The 12,636-nt window shown below is 48.3% G+C and overlaps 1 protein-coding gene across 2 annotated transcripts in view; it reads right to left on the reverse strand.

Annotated features, from left to right (window-relative positions):
- HSD17B4 (hydroxysteroid 17-beta dehydrogenase 4) overlaps positions 1–12,636 on the reverse strand; it is a 509,464-nt gene that overhangs the window by 456,879 nt on the left and 39,949 nt on the right. The gene's annotated exons all lie outside the window — the stretch shown is intronic.

The following is a 12,636-nucleotide window of genomic DNA, read 5'->3' on the forward strand; positions in this document are numbered from 1 at the left end:
AGACGCTGAGGCCTGCTTATACACACACACACACACACACACACAGGAGACGCTGAGGCCTGTGTATATATACACACACACACACACACACACACACACACACACACACTCACATACACACTACACAGGAGACGCTGAGGCCTGCGTATATACACACACACACACACACTACACAGGAGACGCTGAGGCCTGCGTATATATATATATATATACACACACACACACACACACACACACACACACACACACACACACTACACAGGAGACACTGAGGCCTGTGTATATACCAACACACTAGACAGGAGACACTGAGGCCTGCGTATATACCTACACACTAGACAGGAGACGCTGAGGCCTGCGTATATACACACTACACAGGAGACGCTGAGGCCTGCGTATATATACACACACACACACACACACACTACACAGGAGACACTGAGGCCTGCGTATATACCAACACACTAGACAGGAGACGCTGAGGCCTGCGTATATACCCACACACTAGACAGGAGACGCTGAGGCCTGCGTATATACACACTACACAGGAGACGCTGAGGCCTGCGTATATACACACTACACAGGAGACGCTGAGGCCGGCGTATATACACACTACACAGGAGACGCTGAGGCCTGCGTATATACACACACACACACACACTACACAGGAGACGATGAGGCCTGCGTATATACACACACACTACACAGTAGACGCTGAGGCCTGCGTATATACACACACACTACACAGGAGACGCTGAGGCCTGCGTATATACATCACATAGTCTACTCCCACTAACCCAGAGATGTTGCCAGCCCAATGTCTCGATTGTAACGTGTGTGCGCTCTTGCACGCTGCCACCTCCTGAATGTAGCGCTGTGTGCACTTGCACACTGTAACCAATAAGAATGCTAAAGAGCCGGTGGCCGTAAAACCAGACCGGTGGTTAACTATTTGTGGTAATGCTGCAGACCATCGGGAATCTACTCGGTGGGGCAGACTGCCAATTCAGGCCTGGCGTGGAGGGAAGCAAAGACTGTAAAAGACAAGCCGTGAAAATGGAAGGAGGCATGATCAGAGGGCAGGCATTAAAAGCCAGTAACAAGCCACCCTTTCTAATCCTCATAAATTCAATTACCCTTCTTTCTACAGAATATTTGTAAAATGGGAGGGATATCGGCACTGGAAATTTCCATAGGTGTAGAAACTGTCAGAAAAGAACCAGTAGTTAAGTTTTGGATACAATCTGAGATTTAGTCCTTGCTAAAGCAGAATGGATAAAAAAAAAAATGCAAAAAAATATAATGGGAAGTGATGCCAGACAGCAAAGAGGTGTTAAAACTGCACAAGGCAATAGAAATTCCGGTTCCCTGAAAAATACCCACAGGAAAATTACTCACAGGAAAAATGCCCACAGGAAAATTGCCCACACGGAAAATTGCCCACACGGAAAATCGCCAATTGCAGCATCACAAAGTTTCAGATCTATGATATTTGAGGTGCAAGGTGTCAGGTGAGGATGTTCACATAATAGGTCATCAACTTGTGATTTACAGTTGACCTAGTGCAAAACTGCAAAAATGCTGAAGCTCTGTGGTTTGTAGCAGTCTGTCATTATCAGCAATGGATAGATACAGTCTGCTCTAATCTCACTGATTCTGCCTTACTCCTTCCACCAGCCCAAAACAGCAGCACATGCAGAACCAGCAGCAGTGTGAACAACTACTATCTGTACTCACAAAAGTATCACTGTATTATCTGTTGAGTTACATGTGACTGCAGGTCACATCTAATACATTATCATCTCAGGGGAGCCCACCAAAAGCAGGGTGCTGCTGGCAGAGATAGGGTACTTTCACACTTGCGTTCATCACAATCCGCCACTATGGAAAATAGCGCAGTCCGTTAACAGACTGCGCTATTCTCCATAGACTTATATTGACGACGCACTGTGACGCAGTGTCTGCGTTTCATCCGCTGGCCGACACTGAGTCGTTATTTTGACTGAGCACCGGGAGGAGGGAACGCAGCATGTAGTGTTTTTGGTGTCGTTAAAACAACTCACCTTGGCAGATTCCGTTGGAATCCGCCAAAGTGTCTAATGATCGTCTATGGTAGCGGATTCCGCCGCTATGCGCTAAGCAGCGGAATTCGCTGATGGATTCCATCACATTCTACTGAGCATATGTACCGCCCCGGGGCTTGGCTGGCTGCCGAGCTGCTCGGATCCGGGCTCATCGGTGGGTGGCTCGAGCTCCTCCCGGACCCGGGGGTCACGTCACTCTGAAGGGATGCTAACGCTACGTGAGGGGTGGTGTTCAGAGGGGAGGTCCACGGCCGAGGCCGCGGTTGTTTTGGGGGTTAAGTTCGTGACGCCACCCACGGGTTGTGGTGAATGGATGGACACCACCGCTGCCGTTGACTAGGCTCCCGGGGATGGTGTTGCGCAGCCTGGTGTTGACCCCTCCGTGGGTAGGGGGTGATGGTCCCGGGGGCCCGAGGGTGCTGAAAAGGGGGGATGCGTGCTGGCTTGTTGGTGCGATGCGGTGCGTGGCCCGAGGGAACTGTTGTAGTCACTATTACAGACACACTGGAGTCTCTGGTAAACCAAACAAGATGGTGGACGATGCCCGCAGCCGGCTGCGCTTCTCCCCTTTTTTCAGGTTGGTGGTTTCCGCCTTTCTCCTGCACCTCACTTTTAGTAGAATGGTGACTCCTATGCCTGAGCAACAGTAGTCCGCTCCCCAGCTTTGTGTGTGCCGGTAGAGCCCGTTTGCCCGCAGACACTGGCCCGTGGGATCTCGATGCCTGGGCGGTGGCTTTCTATCCCTCTGGTTGGGCTGTTGTCTTCAGTTGGGTCTTGGGTGGGAAAGGACCTAAAGTCCAGACCCCAATCAGTGAATTCAACTCGATCCAGTGGCTTCTGGGCCTCGCACTGGGTCTGAGTACCCCTCCTGGTGCTCTGGTTTCCAATCGGTTCCCCAGTTCGGTACCGGCGGGCCACTACCCGGTCCCTTACAGTTCCACCGGCTATAATCCCTGCTCCTGTAGGCGGCCACCACCGTCTGCCCCCTGGCCACAGGGTATCCGGGCTCCAACCCAGATCCCTGACAGACGTGCACACTTTGCTACCACTCTCCTCCACTCCTTTCACTGAACTCTCTGTTTTTCCCGCCTCAGGCTCTCCGAACTCCTCGGTGGGCGTGGCCAACCGCCTGGCTCCACCCCTCGGGTGTGAACGTCAAGTCCTGAGAGGGGTGACTCAGGGTTTTAAGGTTGGCTGCTGGTACCTTTTTAGGGGAAGGTGTTTGTGCAAGGGCCTACCTGTGACTACCTGGCTAATCCAGGGTGCCACACATGCTCAGCATGTCCAGCAGAACGACCTAAATTGTTTAAAATCACTCCTGGTCTCTCTATCGCTCTCTGTCGGCCGGTCTCTCCCTCTCACCCCCTCTCTCATACTCACCAATCATGGGCGCGGCGCTGCACAGCTGTCACCATGCTCTGGTGGCTTCTCTTTTGAAAATGTCGGCTGCTCATTATTCCATCTCGTATTCCCTGCTTCCCCCGCCCACCGGTGCCTATGATTGGTTGCAGTCAGATGCGCCCCCACGCTGAGTGACAGCTGTCTCACTGCAACTAATCACAGCCGCCGGTGGGCGGGTCTATATCATGCAGTACAATAAATAAATAATTTAAAAAAAACGGCGTGCGGTCCCCCCCAATTTTGATACCAGCAAAGGTAAAGCCACACGGCTGAAGGCTGGTATTCTCAGGATGGGGAGCCCCACGTTATGGGGAGCCCCCCAGCCTAAAAATATCAGCCAGCAGCCGCTCGAAATTGCCGCATCCATTAGATGCGACAGTCCCGGGACTCTACCCGGCTCATCCCAAATTGCCCTGGTGCGGTGACAATCGGGGTAATTAGGAGTTAATTGCAGCCCATAGCTGCCACTAAGGGTAGCTTTGCACGTTGCAACATCGCACGTGCGATGTCGGTGGGGTCAAATCGAAAGTGACGCACATCCGGCATCACTTTCGACATCGTTGTGTATAAATTCTAGATGATACGATTAACGAGCGCAAAAGCGTCGTTATCGTATCATCGGTGCAGGCTCCGACTTTTCCATAATTATGCTACCGCGACAGGTACGATGCTGTTCCTCGTTCCTGCGGCAGCACACATCGCTGTGTGTGAAGCCGCAGGAGCGAGGAACTTCACCTTACCTGCCGCCGGAGGCTCTACGGAAGGAAGGAGGTGGGCGGGATGTTTACATCCTGCTCATCTCCGCCCCTCCGCCACTATTGGCCGCCTGCCGTGTGACGTCGCTATGACGCTGCACGACCCGCCCCCCTAGGAAGGAGGCGGGTCGCCGGCCAGAGCGACGGTCGCAGGGCAGGTGAGTGCATGTGAAGCTGGCATAGCGATAATTTTCGCTACGCCAGCTATCACAAGATATCGTACCTGCAACGGTGGCAGGGACTATCGCGTGCGACATCGCAGCATCGGCTTGCGATGTCGCAACGTGCAAAGCTCACCTTAGTCCTAGGTTAATCATGGCAGGCGTCTATGAGAAACCCCCCATGATTAACCTGTAAGTGAAAGTAAATAAACACATACACCCAAAAAAATCCTTTATTTGAAATAAAAGACAAAAATACACCCTTTTTCACCACTTTATTAAAATCCCCAAATACCCCTCCAGATCCGACGTGATCCACAGAGGTCCCATGACGCTTTCAGCTCTGCTACATGAAGCTGACAGGAGCGGCCACAGACCATTACCGCTCTCTGTCAGCTCCACACAGCAACTGAAGTGAATCGCGCTGTTAGCGGGGATGTCACTGAGGTAGTGCTGGTGTGTGCATTAATGATGGGGGCGGTAGTACCTGCGTGTGTGCGGTGATGATGGGTGCGGTAGTGCCGGGGTGAGCGGCGGTGATGATGGGGGTGGTAGTGCCAGGGTGTGTGCAGTGATGATGGGTGCGTTAGTGCCTGCGTGTGTGCGGTGATGATGGGGGCGGTAGTGCCAGGGTGGGGGGGGTGATGATGGGTTCAGTAGTGCCTGCGTGTGTGTGGTGATGATGGGGGCGGTAGTGCTGTGGTGTGTGTGGTGATGATGGGGGTGGTAGTGCCGCTGTGTGCGGTGATGATGGAGGCGGTAGTGACGGTGTGTGCTGTGATGATAGGGACGATAGTGCCTGTGTGTGGGCGGTGATGATGGGGGCGGTAGTGCCTGCGTGTGTGCGGTGATGATGGGGGCGGTAGTGCCTGTGTGTGTGTGGTGATGATGATGGGGGCGGTAGTGCCTGTGTGTGTGCGGTGATGATGGGGGCTCTCTCTCTCGGCTAAAGAAAACTAACGCAACATGTTATTTCACAGGAATCTGTTGCCTTTATTATCACACTATTTGCAACGCATCCGTCACATGCGTCACACAACGCATTGTGACGGATGCCAAACAACGCAAGTGTTAAAGTAGCCATAGCTGGTCCTGAAAGTCCCAAAGCCACAGCAGAGAGGTGAGATTCTGTTGCTTGTATAACCTTGTGTTCGTGCTGGGAATGTATGATATGATTTTGCAGTGGTGTAACTAGAGTCCAATGGGCCCCAGTGTGAAATTTGGACCTGCCCCCCCCCCCACACTCACACATGTTCTCACATGTACGGGCCCTTGTAGTGTTCTAACTTCTATCAAGACTTATGAACTGCCTCCCCTCCCTCTTCATTATGTAGTAATGTCCTCCGTCCTGGTATATATGCCCATCATCCTGGTGAATATGTCCTCATCCTGGTGTATATGACCCAATGCTGGTATATAAGGTCCTCATCCTGGTATGTATGGTCCACGTTGTCTCCATCCTGGTATATATGCCCCCTTCCTGGTATATATGTTCCCATCCTGAGTTACATGGTCCCCAATCCTAGTGGGCATTCATGTCTGTTGGCAATTTTCTGTGGACATTTTTCACATATCATGTGAACATCCTCACCTTGCACCTCAAATATCATAGATCTGAAACTTTCTGATGCTGCAATTGGCAATTTTCTGTGTGGGCAATTTTCCGTGTGGGCAACTTTCTGTGTGGGCAATTTTCTGTGTGGGCAATTTTCCATGTGGGCAAATTTCCGTGTGGGCAATTTTCCGTGTGGGCAATTTTCCGTGTGGGCAATTTTCCGTGTGGGCAATATTCATGTGGGCATTATTCATGTGGGCAATTTTCCTGTGGGCAATTTTCTGGTCACCAGAAATTCCAAATGAACAGAACGGATTCTGGAAAGGGTTATTTATTGTCTCTAGGAGATGCCATGGACGATGGGTGTTAAATTAAACCCTTCAAAGTCTCACTGCACAGCAACGCAAGAGACTGCAGCTTACCCCATTCATGTGAATATATAGAGGGGACCCACATGTGATATTCAGCATCTGCATACCTCTGAAAATAGCCTCTTCACAGGAGAAGAGGAACTCTAGAGCCACCTACTGGATGTAGCAATCCTAAAAGCCAATATCGAACCTTTAACGAGCCTTGCCATAGGACTTAGGATAAGAAGCCAAACCAGAAACTCCATTCGCAGGCACATGTTTTAGGGTATTTGCTTCTCATCAGTGTAAAATAAAAGGTCCAATTTGGCTGGGTGGCAGAATTCTGACAGAGGGTCTAAGAGGGAACGTTTCTCCTTGTGGAGAGTGCAAAATTGGCAAAAGAAGAAGTCCTACGTGCTATGCAAAGCTCCTACATATACAGAGAGGAAGAGTACTAGAACTTTTGTGCCACCTATTAGGTCAAGGCTGGGCACTCTCCAGAGGGAGAAATGTTTCGTCTTTGAGCTCACATCTGAGTTCTTTCGTTCAGCCAAATCAAACCTCTTGCTATACACTGATGAGGGGCAAATATTTCTGCATATGTGCAACACCTATAACTGTGTCCTCGCACTCTACTGAACCCCCCCCCCCCCCCCCGGCAAGGATGTCCGTTTCCTCACCAGTACAGGCGTCCTGCGGAGGCGGTCCCATCCCATGCTGCTGCCTCCCAGAGCATCTGTACACCTTGCAGGTTTCCAGCCTCTGCCCATAGGGCGCAACCGTGGCAATACCCCCTTTCTTAAAGGGCCAGCATCCTCCAAAGCCGGAAGTACCTCCAAGGTCAGCTGGGAAGCTGCAGGTACATAAGTCACCTCTTCCCCAAGGGAGGTGCCTGGGCAATGAGTTAGTTTCATTGCTAGTTATCAGGTCCTTCAGTGCTGCTGCTGATATTGTATTGTCTGCTGTTGCTGATACTTGTTTATATATTTCAGTGCTGTGCTACTTCGCTGTTCCTCTGCTGCCACTACCATTCACACCGGCCGGCTATCACAATACCTGTCTCTACAAGTATCCATGTCAGTCGCTGCAGTTTCATCCAGCCATCCATCCCGAACGGAACCCCAACACTGGCTGCTGCTGTAGTCTAATCATAGAGACTGTCGCTTCCGTATCACTAGGGCCAGCCATCGCAGTACCAGTCTTCCCGAGTGGCAGCCGGACTCACACCTGCAGCGTAACATCTCCACCATCAGGAGCTCTGGAGAAAACCAGGTATAGGTTCATAGTTAATAAGGAATAACGTTTGGAACACCATTCTAAGTCTGAACTGGGTGCAAAAACCTAAAAAAAACATCACTATGGGGAGACAAGGTATACATAGTCACTGGTGTGCATACCTTATCTCCCCATAGGTTCATAGTTAGGCCCCTCTGGGTTTTCTGTATGCTGTTGCCCAGTGGGTTCACTAACATCCCTGCTCGCCTGGCGTGCATAACAATATGGGGTGCCAGGTTTGGCTTCTAATCCTAAATCATGGGAAAGGCTCGTTAAAGGGTCGAGAGTGATGTTTATGATTGCTATGTCCAATAGATGGCACTATAGTTCAAGTCCTCTTCCTCTCTGAAAAGGCTACTTGCATAGTTATATTCCCCGGGGATCGTTGCATGGCCTGTAAGTCTTTTGCAGGCTTTGCAGTCTCCAGTATGCCAACGTTCCCCCAAGGTCCTACATACATTTGGCCACTTACATTCTAAAACTATTGTTTCCACCTCTCTGTTTCATTGAATTATCTTAATTTGCAAATTCAGCTTCACAAACTCTTAAGAACGAAGAACTTTATATAAAAAGATGTTGAGGAATGAAAGAATACAAAAACTGAAGACAGAACTTCACTGAAGAGCACAAGTGTTATTGAGTGACACTAGAGCTCCCCCATGTGTCTGCACAATGTACTGCAGCATTACAATAACCTCTTCAGCAACTCATAAGGATTGATGAACATTACATTTTCCCAAGCACAAATGCCCTGGAAAAAGAAAAAAAAAAAAACAACAACTCATGTTCTTTGAACAAATGAACAAGAGAAATTATTATTATTTTAAAAAGTCACTATATAGTAACTACTCTGATAACCTACCTGTATGTTAGGTTATCCCCTGGATTACATCCAGACATTATGTCCATGTGTATAGCAAGTTTCTTAAACATTTTTCGGCTGTTTTTGCAGGTTGAGAACAGCGCAGCATTAATGTTATTTATAAAGTACTGGCAGTTTAAGAAAAGGCGTAATCTCTACAAGTCAAGGCTAATCAACTCTCCAGGAGAATTTCCTGCAGCAAGAAGAGCCATCAATGGGCATTAAAAGGAATCGGTCAGGAGGATCAACACTCCTAAGCAGACTATGTTGGCATGCAGTCATAGATGACGCCTCCATATCTGCCCACTGTGCTTCCGGTTTACTCAGCATAAACTGACCTGCGCTGTGTTTTGGAGTTCTGCAAAGTGTCAATTTCTCTTGCTAATATGCCGAGTTTTATGTGCAGATTTTTGCCATAGAATTGTAGAAGATGGGAAAAAAAGCGGCAGGTTAGAAAAAAAAAAAAAAGAAGAAAAAAACCACATATGCATTTTTGTGCGCTTCTGCATGACTCATTTGTAAAGCCAAATATCAAGAAATAGCAAAAACAAAGCAGCTTCATTCAAGGCGGGACATACCAAAAAGACATCTCCATAGCATCCAAAGATGCATAGAGAAAAAAAAAAACAAACTAGTAATAATATTTTAACCAATAGGTGCAGGAATGCTGCAAAATTGGGACAACAAATCTCTCCAAATATTCATTGTGCGAATGTGGCTTTAAGAATAGAGATGAGCAGTTTCGTGGATCTTCGGTTCACCAGCGCTGAAGGAGACGAGCCTCCACTGGTTCGAGCTTGCCCAAACCCCGGAGCAAGTAACTGATTGGCAGTTTGAGTCTCCGCCCACTAACAAACAGGAATAAGCAGATCACTTCCGGGGGAGGTCAGGCTTTTTCCAACAATTTTTTTGGGTTGCTCACTACATGTGATCACGCCGTTCAAACACTGCAAGCGGCTCGCACAGGGCTGAGCACCGAGCGTACCGGAGCACAGCGCTGCTCACACCAGTGAAGTTCACACGTAAAGCATCCGAACCCCAAACCTTGATTTTTTAAGTGTTGGTGTTTGGGTCCAAAAATCGAACCTCAGGATCACTCATCTCTATTTAAGAACACTGCAAAAACGCTGGGTGTGAACATAACCCAATGATTACTCTCTGGCGTTTTTACAGCAGCTGATTAAAAGTACTTCTGAAGAATCACCATACAAAAAAAACAGCAGCAAATGACAACTGTACTGCTGACAAGGGAAGGGGGCACCTTCTGTCCGTTCATAATAATGTCACAGGGACAATGCTTTACTAGAGTACCACAACGGCCCCAGGTCTGCAGAAGCAAATTGCCCTACACTGCAACAATAACCAGCATTAATGCTGTATTCACAGAGAAAAAATTGTTTGAAGTAATCTAACTAGGTAATGATTCACAGAAAAAGTCACTTCTAAAATATCGATTCTTTATTGTACAAAAAAAATTTGTTTTACATATAAATCCTTAAGGATACACACAGACAAAAAACAAAGCCAAATAAGACTAGTGATATAACCCCCAAAAAATTGGGGGTAAATATATCACTACGCCAATCGACCTGCAATATTATATTATATATATATATATATATATATATATATATATATATAATTGGACTGAATTTGGTCTAGGTATGGCTATATTCTGAGGCGCTCACAAACCCAAGATAGAGAAATTAGGAGTACCCAGAATACATTCACCCAGACCAAAATGTCCCTGAAGTCACAAAAGTATTTACATGACATTATTTGCAAACTCCTGATTAGTAATTTTCACCTGACGCGTTTCTCCTCCTACTTTAAAAAGGGAGCCCATCATTACATGCATGCTGCCCGAACACCACCACACACACACACACTGCTGCTGGCCCGACAGCCCACTGAGCGGGGAGCCAAGTGCCGGGGTGACTATGCATTCCTTTACTAATTAAAACTGTCTGGCTTACAGAGAACCCCTTTAGGCACAAATCCACTGGATGGAGAAGATCAGGGTGATGGGGGTCTATTGTCTGACTTCTGGGACCACCTTAATCACTAGAATATATGATCCACAGCTTCTATTTCCCTCGCCCTTCCCCATTTCAACATCATGACGTTATTCCACGAGTCATACTACAGCAGCTATGTCGCGTTTCAGGTGCTCAGAATCACCTCAAGTGTTTGAGCAAGTGTCTGCTCCGCTGAGTCTAAGGCTGGGGCCACACGGGCACTACTGCGATCCACTTGCATGAGACTCGGCTCGTGCTGGCAGTACAGCAGAGCCGAGTGTCATGCCTGTGTCTTTGCAACTGAGGTCCGTTCGTGCGAGCAGACCTCAGCTGCGGGGGGCGGGCCGGCACTCAGGAGGGGAGGGAGGGATTTCTATCACTATTATTAAAGGGAACCTGTCATCAGAAATTTCGCCCAAAAGCTAAAAGATTCCCCCTCTGCAGCTCCTGGGCTGCATTCTAGGAAGGTCCCTGTTATTATTGTGCCCCATGTGAGACCAAAATAAAGCCTTTATAAAGTTCTACCTTTTTGTATGCAGCTTCTGTAAATCCGTCACGGGGGCGGGCTCTCTGCCGTCCGTTATTCTGCCTCCTGGTCCTGTATGCCGCCCCCATCGCTCCTTTCCATATCTGATGCACCGCCCACTGCTCCAGCCATCCCCGCGCATGCCCAGTGCCAGTCTCACAGGACTGAGCAGTGTGACCGCTGGTGACGTGTGCGCAGGCAAGTGATTATGGGCGGGACTGTGACTGTTATCAGCAAGTACCCGGCCATAATCTCTTGAGCGCGCAAACCTCTCCAGCATTCACACTGAGCTCAGTGTAGATGCTAGACTGTATGGGCTGCTTCCAGGAATGACGTCCCTTTGTCACGTGATAGTATTTCGAACACGCCCCTATCACATGACAAAGGGACGTCATCCCTGGAAGCAGCCCATACAGTCTAGCATCTACACTGAGCTCAGTGTGAATGCTGGAGAGGTTTGCGCGCTCAAGAGATTATGGCCGGGTACTTGCTGATAACAGTCACAGTCCCGTCCATAATCACTTGCCTGCGCACACGTCACCAGCGGTCAAACTGCTCAGTCCTGTGAGACTGGCACTGGGCATGCGCGGGGATGGCTGGAGCAGTGGGCGGTGCATCAGATATGGAAAGGAGCGATGGGGGGCGGCATACAGGACCAGGAGGCAGAATAACGGACGGCAGAGAGCCCGCCCCCGTGACGGATTTACAGAAGCTGCATACAAAAAGGTAGAACTTTATAAAGGCTTTATTTTGGTCTCACATGGGGCACAATAATAACAGGGACCTTCCTAGAATGCAGCCCAGGAGCTGCAGAGGGGGAATCTTTTAGCTTTTGGGCGAAATTTCTGATGACAGGTTCCCTTTAGGATCTGCAAGTCAACAGTTACTGATTACACCCAAAAGCTGACATCCCATACACACAAACTATACACAAAGCCATACAAAAGCTGACATCCCATACACACAAACTATATACAAAGCCATACAAAAGCTGACATCCCATACACACAAACTATATACAAAGCCATACAAAAGCTGACATCCCATACACACAAACTATATACAAAGCCATACAAAAGCTGACATCCCATACACACAAACTATACACAAAGCCATACAAAAGCTGACATCCCATACACACAAACTATATACAAAGCCATACAAAAGCTGACATCGCATACACACAAACTATATACAAAGCCATACAAAAGCTGACATCCCATACACAAACTATACACAAAGCCATACAAAAGCTGACATCCCATACACAAAGCCATACAAAAGCTGACATCCCATACACAAAGCCATACAAAAGCTGACATCCCATACACACAAACTATATACAAAGCCATACAAAAGCTGACATCCCATAGACACAAACTATACACAAAGCCATACAAAAGCTGACATCCCATACATACAAACTACCGTATATACAAAGCCATACAAAAGCTGACATCCCATACACAAACTATACACAAAGCCATACAAAAGCTGACATCCCATACATACAAACTACCGTATATACAAAGCCATACAAAAGCTGACATCCCATACACAAACTATACACAAAGCCATACAAAAGCTGACATCCCATACACGCACACACTATATACAAAGCCATACAAAAGCTGACATCCCATATGCAC

Source organism: Anomaloglossus baeobatrachus, chromosome 1 (assembly GCF_048569485.1).
Source record: "Anomaloglossus baeobatrachus isolate aAnoBae1 chromosome 1, aAnoBae1.hap1, whole genome shotgun sequence".
Classification (NCBI taxonomy): Eukaryota; Metazoa; Chordata; class Amphibia; order Anura; family Aromobatidae; genus Anomaloglossus; species Anomaloglossus baeobatrachus.